The sequence below is a fragment of the Apteryx mantelli genome, chromosome 4, assembly GCF_036417845.1.
Source record: "Apteryx mantelli isolate bAptMan1 chromosome 4, bAptMan1.hap1, whole genome shotgun sequence".
In the NCBI taxonomy this organism is placed as follows: Eukaryota; Metazoa; Chordata; class Aves; order Apterygiformes; family Apterygidae; genus Apteryx; species Apteryx mantelli.
The window spans coordinates 52,792,246-52,810,089 of NC_089981.1; positions in this window are offsets into that span (position 1 = coordinate 52,792,246).

The window sequence follows — 17,844 nt, forward strand, 5'->3', positions numbered from 1 at the left end:
GTACAATAATCTTTCCTGAAAAGCAGCTTAGTAGTGGTAGTTACGTTAATGATGATACCTCCTATCTGATGATGTTGCCTTGTAAAGCTTAAGCTTTACATATTTATCAGTCAAAAGTAAGGCACTAAAGTATATTGTTTGCATATTTTATGCAAAACAAATGCAATAAATTTTATTGTTGAAAGCAAATTAGATATACAGTAAGACATCCATAATACACTGTAAGCTACTGCAAGATGTGTAAACAACACCATAATTCTCTTTGTCTCCTTTTTCTAAATCTTCACTGAGATAATCTTGCACACTGATTTTTTTTTCACTTTTGTTTGGTGTAGGTTTTCAGCCAGTGTATCTCTGTTATAATATCACAAAAAGATTTATTGCTATTCTGTACTGTACCTCTACCCAAATTTTTCTTGTTTGTTTTTGTGTAACGGCTCTTTCAGTGTTATTAGAGCTTCAGCAATATGATCTTGTAGGGTGGCAGTACAATGTCTACTCTCTGCTTTGAACATCAACAAACACATTTCCAAATAAATTTCTCTCTGCTGTAAGTATGACTTGCTTTTTCTGAGATATTTCCAATCTTTTTCTTTCTATTTAAAACAGAAAACATTTTCACATTTTACATGGATATCTGAATATAAGATTTCTTTCACTTTCAAAATGATTCTTCTTGAAGTTATCATTTGATTTTTCCCCTAGTTTTTGAGCTTGCTTTCAGTAGATTATAAACAACATCTAGGGCAATTAACTGCCAGCCAAAATGTGTCTGTTGTTCTCCAACATTTCAGGCAATGCTTTAAAATCTATTTTATTTGAATTCTAAACATTTGCATAGCCATGTAAGTTAAACTGGAAATATTCTGAAACTAAAATTAAGGGAGGCCAACAATTTTGTTCTCCAGGAAACATGCTAGTAGGAAATAATGTGTTGTGCATATGACTCCAAGAATGTTAGACACTACCTTCTGAGATACACCATGAAAACCATTAATATGAATAATAATGTTATTGATCTGGACATGATGAATTAGCCCAGTTTAAAGTTATTTTGGTTTGTAAGCATGCATAATTTTATAGCATTTCCCCCTTGTCCTCACACATGTGTTTCATTGCTCATCAGTTGACCAGTGCTTGCTGAGAGCTCATGATTTGAAACTAAAACATTTTGCACCTCTTGGAGTCTGTGTTTCTTTATTTTCAGTCCCCTCAACTGCCTGATGTACTGGAATTTAGATACCCAGTCTTAACCAAGAATCTTTAACTTTTGACATGAATATGGGCATATGGGTGGCTGTAGCTTTTGTGCACAGACAGAAAAAAATCCTTCATCATATGCATATATCTGGAATACCATGGCACAGGTGAAATTCAGGTGCAGCATCCAGTTCCCTCCTAGATGCTCATGCTGATCCCAGCATAATGTCTTCCATACATTATTTAACCTTGCATTCTTATGTCTATAAGATGCTAACAGATTTCCATTACCATCTCTTGGGCAACTAAAGTACACTTCAGATAGATACTTGATTTGTGTACCAAAATACACTTGTCAGATGTACTGGCAAAGCCAGTACACTAATTACCTTTCTCAAGAAAGCAATATCAGCTACACAATCACCTTTAAGGAAGAAAGAAATTGTTTTGATACTAACCTATGAATCATTTCCATATAGCTTTGTGGAGCTATACGGATAGTCTTCATTATCCTTGAATAAATCTATGAGCTGCAGTGCAAATTCTATACAGTTCTCATAAATCTGCATCTTGACAGAAAATTGCAAGAGGAATTAAAGTCATTCATACTGAAACCTCTTTTGAAATATATTGCTTGAATTCCACTCTGTTTTGCAGTATTTCCAAAAGGGTGCAGTCAAGCACATACATTACATTTGATAGATCTACTGCTTGCATGATCTTCAATGACCGATTCATGTCAATCAGCGGTTGTTTTTCTTGCAGAGGAGCTAATAGACTGTATTGGCTCATTGAGTCAGCACTGCATACCAGCCTACCTAATCAGCCTAAGATTGGTTTTGTATGTAACCCAGCAAGCATCCACGCCGAGTTATTTTTCTTTGCTCCAGGCACAGCAATTATTTTTTTTTACTGCATTTGCAATGCACTCAATTCAGCCTTCTTCCCAACAATGTAGTCTGGGAAATACAATACTTTCAAGTTGCTTATCCTTTGCAATATTGACTGAGCATTTTAGGTTGTATTCCAGTGAGCTGAGGCTGAACAGTAGTTCCATTTACAGAGTGCAACTGTCCTTTATCACACCGTATCTCTTCAAGGTCTGTCAATGTTGCCACAGGTTAGGGTACTATACGTGTAAGAGTGACTATTTTTGGCAGCACAATACCTTGTTCTGAGACTGACTCTGGTTTCTACAGATAAAGGACTATATCTTCCTGTTCAGTCACTGAAGAGAAACACAATGCTTAAGAATCATTATTATTCAAGTAAATGTCACATTGCTGTCATGAGCTTTAGTGGACATCTTTGTCCCATTTATCACATCATAAACTAAGTCTTTGTGGAAAGAGTTTGTCAATTCTTTCATCCTGGCTAATCAGCCTGTTTTCTGTTATGACAAATACATATAACTGGGGCAAATACATTTACTTAAATACAATGCAGCTCTGAGAATTGAAGAGACTGTAACTCTTTATTTTGTTTCTCATCTGAAAGTCACTCTTCTCAAACTGTGCTTGGATCTCTGATCCCTTTGTTTTGAATGATTTTAACTTAGGACTAGGTTATCTGTGGTGAACTTATGCATTGACAGGATGTCTGGATGCAAAGTAAATTTCTCTTTATCATCATAGGTAATGTGTAATGCCCCTCCAGACATGATTTTTTTTTTATGAAGGAGGTTAAATCTTTAATTCATTGTGTTCTAGATTGCCTAATAGATGCAGCATATCTTGGTATGAAATCATCGTTATTACACCTGGGTTAGAGAAATAATTGTAACTTGATTAGTGCAAACAGCTTTTGAATGCAGTATACTGTGTTTCAAAATATTCACAATATGTATCATGAATTTTCCAGAGTTCCACGATCTTAATTTTATCCTCTCCAATTTTAGTATGTAAATGATAATGTCACTGATGGTAAGCATCTGCAGCCAGTCTCTCTACTGACAGTGGTGAAGGTATTGTTATTAATCCTTGGTCTTGCAGTATTTTACATTTGTTCATGTAGTGGACAAAAGCACTTCATAAATCCTATATCATTCAAAAACATACTGACCCTCGGGCAGAAAATATGCTGTATGGCCATTTCTTCTGGGCCTGCCTGAGAGTTTCTTCCTTGTCTGTAATTGCCAATTTGCTCTTCTGATAAACAGAATCTAGAAAGTTTTTTCACAATAAAAAATACATTGGAATTTCCAGTGATATTGAATGGTTATATTCAATTATATTGAATTTCACTTTCACTCATGGTTTTGTTGATATCTAGAATTGGAATTTACCATTTGTTTTTTATGGCATCCTAGATTGGAATCTGATTACACATGGGCTGCCCTCAGAAGAGTAGTCCGTTAATTTATATTCTCAAGGAACATTAGATTGGCATTTGGCTCTTCTGAAGTTGTGAATTATATATGTCTTCTGTGCTCATTTGGAAAAAAGCCCACTGGGTCTTCCATCTCTCTTGCTTAGCTATGTTTATGCAGAACCTATGCTTCGAACCTTGAGTAAAATATTGCACATACTGTAAGCTACACAGAAATTTTCAAGCATCAGGTAGCAAGAGCAGCAGCAAATAGCATATAAACAGACTGCCTATCAGAGAATTCAGTTCTTGTTTTGGCAACCATCTGTTGTTTCATCAATCTGTAACTGTTGTAGAGCCTCAGCTGCTTTTCTGCAGTAGGCAGAGAGATGAAAGGTGGCTGTATCAGATTGCAGAATTGTAGAAAAGGTTCTTGCACCAACAGCTGCGAATTTTATATAGTGTCAGAAAGGTCTGAAATGCCAAACAATCACAGGGATGAGGTAGGGAGAAAAGAACGAAAGTTCATTAGCTAAGCTGGAACAGGTCTGTTTTCTGAAGAAAAGCAAATATCTCCTACATTCTAAACTGAATGGAGAAATTATAGCATGAACAATCCATATGTTAGACTGCTGTTATATTGCATAAGGTAAGCTGATTTACTCTCTCAATGGGATACCTCCCATCAGCTCTTGGATACCGCTGGAAGTAATATTGCTAATTCAGTTGGTGGCATCCTTTCTCCCATACAGTGCTATACAGTGCCCAGGTAAATGCAGCGTAGATGTGTTCGTTGTTGCAGGTCTTTGCTTTTGCCTTTATAGTGAATACAGTTACATAAGATATTTAGCTTCCTTAGTGCAGTTAGTAGTGCAGCAAGTATATTCTGTCAAAAATGCTACTTAGTATTCCATGGTAAAGCAATGTTTATAGGTCTGGCTATCCCTGTTTTACAAAAGAAGCAGCTGAGGCACAGAAACAACTGAATTGCCCACATCAATCCAGAAGTTCACTGGCAAAAAAAAAGGCCTAGGTTAATATGGGTTTGCGTCCATTGCATGGCATTGCTGTCTATCACTTGTCCCACTGTAGTGTTCTGAAAGTCACCTGTGCAAGAAGCTTTCCTCACCATATATGAAAGTATGAGCCATACTCAGGCATTAATGTTAGTTCAAGCTTCTAATTCTTTGTTTTCTGCTGCAAACTACAGGTCTTCTTCCTGAAAAATAGTCTAAGTCACTGCAAAATGTAAATTCCATTCTCAAGAATCAAAATGAATTTATTTGATGTTGTTAGTTGTGAATTAACCATCAGATGAATACAGAGTTTGTGTTTCAGTAACAGTTAATTTCACAATAGTAAAAGGTTATGAACAGAATTGAAGTCTGCAGGGTGATTTTTTCTTCTGTATGTATGTCTTTTCCTTGTTCCAGCTGCATCTGATATCCAAGATGCTTTATTTTCTTTTATTCCTTCTCACTGACTAACCACCTGGAATATTACTTGCAGCAGACTACACCTGACTTACTGCCACTCTTTAGATTTCCTGAAGAGGAACATGATGAAAATGAGGAAAACAGCACAGGAAAGGAGAGAATCAAAGAGAAAGAGAAGCACAAGGAATCAGAATAGGACAGAGAAGATAAGCAAACACAGAGAACCATAAAGGAAGAAACAAAGACCAGAGGCAACTGATTTTCAGCTTTCCTTACTATTTCTGTTTTTGGATGAACAGATTCTGCCTTTGCCTCAGTATGACAAATTCAGGAATTGGTGACAGAATGCAGATTGGGAGAGAACAAAGGAAAAGAGGGGAGAGAGAATTGCACAGAGGTGGAATACATATTTGGAGGAAAGAACAGCTTAAAAAAGAGGAAGAAACACAGAATGAGGTTGAAGGGATGTAGAAGGTGAGAGAAAGAATAATCTAGTGCTAGAGAGAAGGAAAAGGAAAGCTGATGAGAGGGAAAGCTGAAAAACTGTAGACTACTGAGGAAAGAAACAGATACAGGGAAAGAAGCAAAAGTGATAACAGAAAGAAAGGGAAAAAAAGATGGGAAATACAGTCAGCTACTTTTTCTTCCCTATAGAAAATATTCTGCAAAAGCATTACTACAAAATAAATATCTAACAATAATTGTTTATATAGAATAGAAAATGGAGACAAAATGCTAGAGGGGAAATGACTGAAATAAATAGGCATGCCCCTAAGTCCCCCTCCCTCAGTCCAACAAATCCAAATGCTGGGTTCGTCAACACAGATTTTTTTTTCTGAATGATCTTATAGTTGTGTGTGCATAGTAGGAAAATATATGAAGCAGTTCAGTTCTAATTGCTTCACTGCTTCTCTGTTATTACAGTTTATACAATAAAATTGCTAGAAACACCAAATTGTAGCACTGAGTCCCAGTAAATTATTATTTAGGGATTTTAGCACTATATGTATGTCATAGAATCTTTTAAAATGCAAGAAATGAGTTTGAAATGAAACCGTAATTAATCTAGTACTGTGCACTTTGTTACTGCTGATTAAATCTAAATACTCAGTTGTTATTTCTCTCCACATAATGTGGAGAGCTGAAATATGTTTTTGGACATGTGCTAGTTTATATCTCTCATAGCCCCCTGCTCTCTGCCCATCCCCCCATTTCTTAATGAATGACTGTTAAAAAAGGAAGAGAGAGTGAAAAAGAACATAACAATGAGATATTAGAAATGATTCATGTACCAAAGTACAGGCAGAGAGAGATGCAACAAGATTTTCAGGCAGATAGGCACCTATTAGTGGATGAAGGAGAGATGTGTGCACACAGAAAAAAATGAGAAAAGCAGTTAAACGAGGTTATGTAGTAAATCAAAAATCTTCCTTCCAGGCTGTGTAGATCACTTTAAGATTGCCAACTGGCAAGTAGGAAAACAAATGGCAGGCAGCGCACAGGCCAAGTATGAAGAGGAGGACACAGTAGCATCACGTTCACAAAAAATGAAACTGATAGGACAGGAGCTCGTTCAAACTTTTGTGACGTGGCAAGATAGAGAAGTACATGGAGGAAGACTGTAAAAGCTTTTGTTCAAGAGACCAATTCACCTGCCTGTAGAATGATCACAAGTTTAGACGCAAAGTAGGGGGCATCAATAAGCTAAGCTACTCTAGTTTTTGGCATTTCTTGGCAGGCGTAGATAACAATGCTTACACACTGACAATAAACGGAGAATTATGAACACAGGGAACTATGAACAGCAATACAGACTCTCTGTCAGGTGCCTGCCTTTTCCAGCTGGATATTCTGTAGAGATTTGTGCAGAAATATAGGATGTCAAAAAGAAAGCTAATGCTGATCCCAACATAATGTTGTGGAGAGTGCTTCAAAAGGTTATGTCTGCATTTCACTTGGAACATGGATCTGGACCTCATGCTTGAGGACAATGCAGACACACTGTCTGGATATAAACATGTGCTCAGACATGGGCTTTTGGGAAACCTTGAAGCACACTGGAAGAGGAGGTATGGGCCAACAATATCTCTTTGCAAGGTCCTAGGCATGCAGTTTTCTGGCCCTTCCTATCAGACTGTATTTCATCTGCTTATGCAGTGATGTTGCATGACTGATACCAACCATACGAGTCAGACATCAAGGTCTTCCTAGAAGAAACCTGACACTGAACCCTGTAAGGTGGGATATGATCGCAGCAGGGATTGAGCACAGGGTACCTTCTAATAATATGGCTGTACAAGTGCTGATCTGTTAGCAATATGGACACAGGAATATTTGTTCTAAAGATCTCACAGCTCATAAAGTTTCAGCTTCTCTCATCTACCATTGCAATAGGGAATAGCAATGGAGAAATGAGTAAATGTGCAGAAAACTTTTGTCATACCTGAAGTCTGCAATTTTTTTTCACTTTTTTGCTTCATTGCACTTGTCCTGAAAATAAAAAAAAGTTGAGGAAGAAAATGACATGATGTCATTGGCCACAAAATCAGACCCGAACTTATCCTAATAATATCATTACAGACTAGGATCAGTATTATATAGATACTATTTTAAACTCTGCCTGCCTGCAGTAGAAACATGCCTTGTCAAATGTGCATAGCAGTCATGGCTTTGAAATGCAGGCATGCTAACATGTAGAGATATTTGAATGCTCTAAACTGAGCTTACATAACACACATCTGAACTCATCACTTTGTGTCTAGATGTGACTTGAAAAGTGATTATATTAAGTCTTGTTCTTAGTTGTCATGTAGGTGCTCATGTAAGTAGCAGAGTTAGTTTTTATTTCCCTCTGCCACCTAACCTTTGCTTAATTGTGCAACACCACCAATAAAAATCCGCTCCTTTTCTGCACAAGTGGAGAAGAATATAGCTGCGAAGGGTATACAGAAAAGACAGTTCTGGTGCCACACCATATTGCTGACTGTGCACAGAAAGGAAACACCGAGTCTGCCCCCTGCTATGCAATTCCCTCATATACTAGGCAGGTACAATCCCCTTTCATATTGGCTCATAAAGTGGCACCTTCCCCCCAGCACAGACTTGTGTCTCAAAAGCACCATCTTTCCCAGTAGTTTCTGCTGGATCAAATCTTCTGGCTTTACTGTCACAGAGGGATCTGAGGAGCCTATTATTTGTATGCCTTTGAAAGCTTATCTTCAGACTTCAAACTATGAAAATTAAATCTTACACTTTGGGTTGTACTGACACTTACAGGGTGAGTAACAGAAGAGAGAAAGAAATTTTCAGTGCAGTATGATACAGTTGCAGAAAGTAGTCAGGATAGTCCATCTGTGATTTATCAGTTCATGGGCATCTAAATCGAAGTTGCCCGTGTACAGATTTTTCAGCATTCAGGGAGAGCACTGAGTACTTACATCACTGAAAATTCGTGCCCTTTTGCTTAATTGCCTAACTTTATGTATTTGGGGGGGGGGGAGGGGATGCAAAGGGAATGGTCCTTCAAAACCACATGAATGGCTGAGAAACCAAAGTCTCGATGCCTGGAAACTCCAGTGCATGCACAGACTTTTATTCCTCAAAAATGCAACATATTTTAGTCTTCAAAGTTCAGCAGCAGAAATCAGCTATATCAGAATAATTTCCCAACCATACCTACCTGGCTTTCCTCTTGTCTGTGCTTTTGCTTTTGCTTTTCTTTGTATCTGGATGACCTTTATTCTTTGACTCCATGGTGGTTCCTTGCCTGGTTGCTTTCAGGGAGCTGTGAAAGGCTACCTCTTTCCTTCCACTCTCTTCACTGGGATCTGCTATACCTGAGAGGGGAACTTGCTTGGAGGAGGTTTTTTTACTAACTTTTTCTTCCTCTGTTTTTGGGCTAGAGACATCTTGTGTGTTGTCCCTCTTAAAGGAAAAAGGAAAAGTTAACAGACGCAGTAGCAATGGACATAAAAAAAAGAAAAAGAGAGAGAGAGCTCTGCTCAGAGCTGATCAGCACAACTGGAACTTTGTGATGGGATCAGAAAATAATTTCCTGTATATTATTCCCCTGTATGCTGAATATTCTGCTATAAAATGTTGTCAGACAGACAATCCATAGGAAAAGTAATATATCTTTCTAGAACAGAGACTACTGGTAGTGGAAGTCTTCCTACATTATCAAATTGTTCATGATTATTGGCCTACAGCTATGCGGTCCATCAGGGGATAACAGATCCCAAAGCTTAACCTCTGAGATCTATTTGTAGCTTCACCTCCAAGTTCTGTTTCTGATTCATGATGAGAATTCCTTTTCCAGGTTATTTCTCCCTTTTTGCTCATATCTGGAAGCTGAGATGAGATCTTTGCTCTGCTTCTTGTCCAGATTTTGAGGTTGGTCCCTACTAAAATCCTTTTAAACTTCCTGCTTTCAAGTAGCTGAGGCAGGGATATCTGTACATCTCTCAAGTGCAGAGTCGGCTTTCTATCTAAACAAGAAGAGAGCAGAGATGTAATAGTGCAAAGGAAAATCCAAATTTAAAAATGTTAGTAGAAAAGAAAACTCAGTAGTGAGTGACAGCCAACTCTTCAAGGCATTGAAACATGGATGCGATTGGAAAAATCAAACATGTAAGGCTAACAACACATGTCTGTTCTGCAAAGGAAAACGGAGATTCTAGGTCTGGATCATGATTTGTAGTATATCAAAGCAGTAGTAACATCTGCTATACGCACAGGAGCTGACATTCATGTCAGATCAGCTTGTGTCCAAAAGGCTGTGAAAGGATCTGAGCTTTGACATCAGATAAGAAAAAAAGTAGAACACCCAAAAGAAAGATGTATATGAAGGGATAGTTGAAGCAGCAAAAGTATCAAGTAAGAAATTTTATAAATCCTGTATTTTCTCTCTTAACAACCTGTGCATTCTTGAGTTAGCCAGTACGGTTGTGGGATGCGGCTGTGCAGATTTTTCAGCCAAATCAGAGTCCTATACTTTCTGCAAATCTAATCTGAATGTGCTACTTTTTCCCTTCTCTTCAAACATCTCTTCACCTCTTCACTGATGAATCATCTCCCACAGTCCTCTCCTGTCTCCAAAACAATATTTTTTCTAGTTTCCTTGTCACTTTTCTGCAGTAAGTAGGCAAAGTCTTTCTCTCTCTCTCTCTCTCTCTCTGCTACCCATGGCCAGGGAAGAGATGGGAGCTCTTGAGTGCAGTGAAAAGGTAGTCACATATGCAGCACTCAGCACTGACCAGTTGATTGTGCATTTTTCTCCTCCCTGTGGATGTCCCTCTGTCTGGCTGAAAAACGTGCTGGATTGAGTGAGAAATAAAGCACAGTCAGAAAATGTCTGTGCTGACAAAACGTTGTTTACATGGGAAATAGCTTTAGATAATATGTTCAGCAGCATCATTAACCATCCAAGTTCCTGCCTAAGTGCACCTCTAAGGTAATTGGTCCCTCCTGTGCTTTAGTGGAATTTCTGTGTGTGAGTTTTCTCTTCAGGACCTCCTGAAGCATTTCTGCTGTCTCTGTCCCTTGTTTCTCTCTTAGCTACACTGAGCAGCTGCCTTCTGCCTGTCTGGCTGTCCACTGTATTTCCTTCAAATATTTTCTACCCTTTCTGTCCTTTGAGTGGATCAAATGCTTTTGCCCTCCTTGCTTATTAGCTCTGAGTCCCTACGTAGGACTCAGCTGTGCCATGTCTTTCCTTTTCTGCCTTTTCTCAGTGGCTTGTGGAATTCAGCAAAAAAAAAGCCATTCAAGAACATATAAGTCTGCTACCCCCCTATATGAGGAAAAACTAAACACTGAACAATAAGAAGTAAGCCATTTCTTCATTTTCAAAAATTCATCAGGGCTACCATGCAGCTGGCACCCTCACTCCCGTGAAATTCTCTAGGGAGTTTACAGCAGGCCAGCTATTTTGGTAAACAGATCTGTAGCTCCTTCAAAGAACACAAAAGCTTTGACTTCACACATAGTAAGGCATGTTGACACAAGCAGGTGATACTTTCTGATTTTTCAGCTTTGCCAAAGACTCACATTTTCCAACAGGTTGTTTGGGCTGTGAGCTTTCTCTTGACTTGTGCCAGAATTCTCATATAATACATTGACTTCGGTATTGCTAGTATTTTCTGGGGATTTCAGGAGAGAGATGAGCTGCAACCACTGATGGAAGAGGTGGTGTTGCTGGTCTGGTGGGGCACAGAGCTCCAGATAGTAGGAACGGCCATTTATTAGCTTTAGCTTGAGGTGATGCTTGTCTGTGCTGTGGACAGAGAGCTTTACAAACTTCAAGGGGAAGAACCTACAAAAAAGGGAAAATCATGGTAAAATATAAGTGGAGATTCCTCTCAAAGATGATATTGTGTCTGTCAGACCTAAAGACAGAGTAAGACTTCAGGCGAGAAACTGGCGTAGGAGAAGTTGCTGAGTGGTTTTGGACACTTTTCATAAGTGCCTCTATCTGATTTTGGAAGAAATATTGAGCAGCAGTTCATAGAACTGATGCAAAGGAGATTAGCTTCTTTACAATGTCTGTATTCCACTGTGTTATTCCCTGATGTTCCTCCACATCCAATCTTACTACAAGCTTTCAGCTTCTGATATATTTAGAAAATTACTTGTTAGACATTCCCAGTCATCATCTATACATACATATGTGGGTAGCTTTAGTCTAAAATGGTGACCAGAGCAGGGCCAAAAACTGTGTACTTAAACTTAAGTGATCCTATTGTGAAGTCTATTAATGAACTGACCCATAAAGAAAAGAAAGCATTTTATGGAAAGGGATAGCACATTTATATTTCTTATTTATTCTTCAAGGAATTATTTACCCCTGAGTGCTAACTCACCTGGTGAGTGCTAACTGTTCCGTGTGGGATGGCTGCTCTGAGAATTTCCAGAAATTTGTTGTACTTTCCAGTGGGGATACAGGCACCTCATGTGCTAGCAGCATCACACTGGGCATTGATGAGCTGGGGCTGGAAGCGCAGATGCCTATGGTCACGCAGTTGGGTCGGTTATGGACATAAATTGGTTCCCCTCTTCGATTAATCTGAACAAAAAAACCCCCATAAACTGTCGTTTGCCATGAGATCTCACACTGAGAATATACTACCAATACATTTCATGGTGTTTTGGCCTGGGACTCCTACAGCTTATGTAATGGGGTGGTGAGGAGAGAGGGGAATGTGGATTAATGAGAAAGAAACGTGTGAATGAAAAGAGAGAAGCTGGGTAAGGATAAAAGAGGACTGGAAATCTCTTGTTCTTGTGGAGTCCCCATCATTGGGTACCTGACTGCTGAGGTAAGAAAACTCTTGGGTACCATTATCTTGAATTTCTCTTAGTGCAAACATGATGGAGGCAGCACTCTGTTCTGATGATCCATTGTCCTTGTCAGTATTACTGTGATAGTAACGAGACCTGGTTATGAACCAGGATCCTGTGAGGTGCTGTACGAGCACAGAATGGAAAAGAGTCCCAGACAATTTATGTGTAAGACGAAGTTACAGATACAGAGAGATGAGATGAGAATAAGTTGAAGAGTATTAAGGAGCCACACTTATGGAAGATGGAATGACCTACCATTGTCATGGTTTATTTTTGGTAGGCATCAGAAGAAGTGTGCTCCAGGAAGGAATTTGAGGGAGGACAGTGCATTAGATTTGTGGATATCTAGTGAAAACTCCTCCCAAGTGTGGGAGACAGTATGGAAAAAAGCTCAAAGGCTATTTTTTTCATTTTAATGTAAACAGTGCTGTTTTCTGGGGCTGATTGGTTAGGGCAGCTACCTCCTTGATAGTAAATAAGGTCTGATAAATAAACTAGGCAATAAAATCATTAAGTACCTTGAAAATAGAGACAAATTGCTAATTATCATTCTGCACCATGTATCAACAGTGCAAGATCGAATTTATCAAGGCAAGAGCAAAGGATATTGCAATTATCACAAAGTGAGGTAATGAAATCCTATGAAAGCCACTGTTCAGATACATCATGTAAATAAAATCCATAGGTTTTATATACATTGTGAATGTAAGATTGCAGGAATTTAGATTGTTGCCGGGGTCGTGCAGGTTCTGTGGCCAGCACTTGGTTCATAGGGTAAGTGACAGGCAGGGATATTAAAGGATATTAAAAGGAGAGAGCAGGGAGAGATTGTCTGGGGAAGGCTGACTGCCGTTTAGGGTAGGTTGAGCTTAAGCTAATGCCTAAACAACCTTAATGAGATAGTAGAGAACCAGAAATTTGCTAGAACAATCCTAGCTGTTGGTACAGAAAGGAGTAGGACTGACAAAGCTCAGATGTTACTTTTTGCCGTCCCTCTCCAATGAGCAGCATTGCTGTTGCTGGATTTCTGGACCACTCTTTAGCAGAAAGAGTCTGTAGGAGAAGGGAAACCAATTGTATGTGAATGTGTGTGTATTAAAGAATGGAGAATAAGAGTAGTGGGAATAAATGAATGAAGACACCTGTCAAGCTGAGGGAGAAAAAAAATTAGACAATCTATTCAAGCAATTTCATCTTGTGCAAGCCAAATAATTTCATTTGAATGACTTTTTACCTGGACAAACTTGCTTTCAAACATGGGAGCAGAGGTAAAAGGGGCATATTCTCCTTGGCTAAGTACTCTCTGAAGATCACCCATAGTGGATGTCTGGCTTGTACTGATGTTCTTAAAATCAAACTTGCTACTCATTTTGCCTAGTCACAAAACAAGAATAAATTTACAAGTTAAACAGAGAAAAAGACATATGTTGGGAAACTGAAGATTGTGAAAAGAAAGAAACATAATCCTTCTTGCATGCTTTTATTGTACTATTAAAGAACAGAGCCTCCCCCAACACACACATGTTTAAGAATAAGCAGTCTCAAGCACAAAGAGTAACTTAGTAAGGCTTCTCACAGTTCTTCACTCCTCTTTTACCAAGTGGTTTCTAAGCAAAGGGTCCAAGTATCTTTCTGATGATAAGCTCGGGCAATTAGAATAGGTATGAAGCCCATATGATCCCATGCTTTAAAGGCAGAGGTGCTGCGTGAGGAGAAGATGAGATTTAGATTTGTTCCTCAGGCAAAACCAACATAAAAAGTGATTGTCACATTAACTTTTTCTTGCTGTTGCTCTGTATCACTTACTTTAATTCTCTTTTGCATAATTCTTCCCTCCTCTTACCAGGAAATCTCAGCTGGGATAATTCTAAACCCTGATAGTTAATGTGTGAAATTTATACAAAACTAGTGAAATAAAAAGTGAAATAAAAAGTGAAATAAAGATTAGTCTATGTATGCTATTCCATACTTCCGTATGTCTTTCTTGTTTATAAATAATCTCGTATTTTTTTGCTGCTATTAAGATAATAGCATTTTAGTAGCTGTATTTTTATATGAATACAGTGACATACTTTGCAAATAATGATGGAAACCCTTGAGCTGTACTCAGTGCTGCTCTGGTATGACAGCAGGGTGACTTCTATCTTTGTGCCTCTTGGATCACAAAGTTTTTGTCAGGAGTCAAGAAGAGGGCAGGACTCAGGGGTGCTCTGGAGTAGAAACTCTCCAGCAGCTGACCAAGCTGACTAGCACAAAAGCTGGAGAATAAGTAACATACTATTGATTGACCTATTGAGGAAAAAAAAGAAAAAAACCCAAGGCTACTCATTAATTACATTTCATAAATCTTTGTTAAACAGCTAATTGCTATTATCCCAAATAGATACAAGAGTTAAATGATTTATTCAAGACTGCTCAGTAAGCGGCAAAATGCCAAAATGAGTAGAAATATCCTGCCTCTGGCTTAAAGAAGTAGATGTAGTAGATTTCTACTTCAGTTCATACCTTGTTTCACATTGTTAAATCCATGTCTTAGACAGAGGAGTATATCTAGGAAAACAGAGGACAGGAGTGCACTAGCCTGTTCTGAGGAGCCCACAGGAAAGCTCCCGGCGCTAGAAGCCCGTGATCGGCAACATCAGGCAAGTTCTCGATGATCCAGGTTCCCTGCTTGAGTTTCTTTAAAGAACGATGATATGAAGAGAGGTGATATGTGAATGCCTGTGAAAAGGGCAGCAGGTTCGTCATAACAGGCAGGCAGGGGTGGGCTGGAGGAGCTCAGCCCTGTCACTGCTGGCATCACAATACATGGCTTGGTCTGTGCCCCAGCAGCAATTAGATTTCTCAGTTGAGTCAGGGCACAGCAGTAATGGGTTGTGTGGATTCACACATGACATGAGCACATTAAGGGCAAGATAACATTAGAGGTTTTTGCATGGGTGTAGTCTGCTCAGCGCAGGCTGCCAGGGATAAAGCAAGAATGGGTCTCTTCGTGAAGGAGGATGAGCTGAGAGCCCATGGTGACCTCAGCAGAGGCAGCACCCTCACCAGCCAGAATGCAGTCTCACAGAATATACAAGGGCGGGCAAAGCAGGGTGGTGCTAACAGGGTCCATTGACAATCCCAGGCAAGCCAAGGTGATTAACCAGGTCTGCAGGCCATCCAGAGAGTCCACTGAGGAGCAGCAGGAGACAGGGCCAGAGACAAGGCTACAACATAGGTCCAAGAAGTCCATCCAGGAGACAGGGCTAGAGGCAGGTACACCTATAGCATAGCTCAGGCAAGTACTACATACCCCAGACTGAGCTTAAATGTAGCTCCCAGACCCATGGGTGCAGGGTGTGGGTGTGGGTCTCAGGTGAGGCTGCTCAGGGTAATTAAGGCCTATTGGTGCACTCAGGATGCTGAGACAGGTCCAGAGTGTTAATGAGCCAATGTAAAATGGAGCTTGTACATGTGTGTCTTGCTCTGGTTTGTAATTTATGGCATTATTTCTCCAGAATAACTTTTTTATTCAGCCAAGGGATGTCACAATCAGGCTATGACCTTGAGTTAACTGTTTTTTCACTGTATGTAGTAACACTAGTGCTTCCAACTCAGCCTGGTGCATAGACAAGGGTTCAGGCTGTGAGAGAGCAACAAGCTGCTTGAAGTGAAATCAGTGCTGCAAAATGAGAATTACATTGTCTGACTGAAGGAAACAGTTTGAAGAACCACTGTACTTCTTTGCAGATACACAGCCTCCTTTGTACAGATGCACATCCACAATTGCTTAGATAAGACCCAGCATAGAAGAGCTTCTGAACTGTCCGATAATACTATGTGCTGACATAGCTATGTCCAGCAGAAATGCTTTCTGCTCTCTCCACCATACAAGACATCTTTGATCCAATCTGGGAAACAATGGGTTGGCCCCTAAAATATTTTTCTTTCCCAGCTGCTTTACAGCTGTGTAATATATGTGAACAGAGGTGCATAAATTGGTCTAGCAAAGCCAGCAACAAGGCCATCTTTCAAAACTGAATTTCCTTTCCCTCTCTGGATGATGGACATGTAATTATGAACATCACCACAGGTGAGTGACTGAGCTGAAGGGGACTGACTCCACAGTCAAGTGGTCATGGCTCTTGATTGAGCCATAGAAGATGCCAGTCCTTTCTACCTACTTCAAATACAGCGTTTCATACACTGAGCAGCATTGCATACACTTGTTTGGACTGTGCGGTAAGTGTGGTATGCAGATACCAGGCGAGGAGAGACTGAGTTAAAATTGTATTAGGAAGCAGTAGAACTGCCAGAACTTTTGTAATGCAGGATAATAATGCTTTCAGACCTAAGATAGCATTATCATATGATGCTCTGTTGTGCCATGTGTATGTTCTGGCATGGGCAGCACTAGCTAGTTCAGACGTCTCTGCCTCACTCATCGCTCATTGCTCTAATGTTGCCATCAGACTCTCTCAGTTTCAGGGTAATGCTTCAGTACTGGCTATTGTAAGGGCTACGGACTAATGGCTACTGGCTATTGTAAGAGATGTGTCTCAGTTTTTCAAAACAAATTTGGTAAGACCTTTTCCCTCCTGTAATGAAATAAATTGTTATTTTTGTTTTAATCTAATCCTAGCCACCACCTCTTTGAAAAACTCTGGCTAATGGGGAAAGCAGCAGCATGACTCCTTAGCAATGCAGGCTGCCAAGAGCATATTAAGTCCTGTCTTCTGCTCTGTTTGCTGACTTTTCATAGCATGCTGAGCAGATTGATTGGATTTCACCAGTAGGGAGTAAATTACAGAAAGACACTAATGGAAATATGGTGCCAACTAACTACCTTTAATTTAGATGGGTTCAAGTAGCATTGCATCTGTATGTATACCTCTCCTCTCCTGAAACACTGGCGGATAAGTAGCTCTCAGGCCATTTTCTTTGTCATTATTCAATACCTTTAGTGTTGCACAGCTACCTAATTCTAACCCAAAAGCACTGATAGGCTGTGTTTTCAGAAACACGACAGTACACCACAAACAACCAGCCAGAATTGGCATTGGCTCCAGTTCACCCTACCAGTAAGTTCCTGTGAGCTAATCCCCCTGCAGTGCAGCACACTCACCTACCAGGTGGGTAGTCAGAGCCATATCCTGAGAGGTTTCCCACCAATCTTTACTGTGAACTTGCCTGTGCCATAACTTGTCCAAATACAAGAAATCTGTAGTAAAGTAAACCAATTTTTTCATTCCAGCTTCTTCATGTGTGCACCAGGGTGGTCTTGCCTCAGATGAGATTTCCTAGGTCAGCTGGCAGTTCTCCAGACTAATGCAACAGCATACTAAAACAGTAGCATAATTGAAGAGGCTGTCCGCACTAGCGGGCAATCCAGCTGGCTATAAACCACAATAAGCAATCAGGCATAGTAGGAAAAAGTGCCAATATTATAGCATAGCTGTCAAGCAACCAAAGTGAGTCTTTTCACACAGTATAGGACAGATCCTCAACTGAGGTATTCAATGCAGTTTCCATTATCAGATCAAATTAAAGGAAATTAAATTAAAGGAAGATACTAATT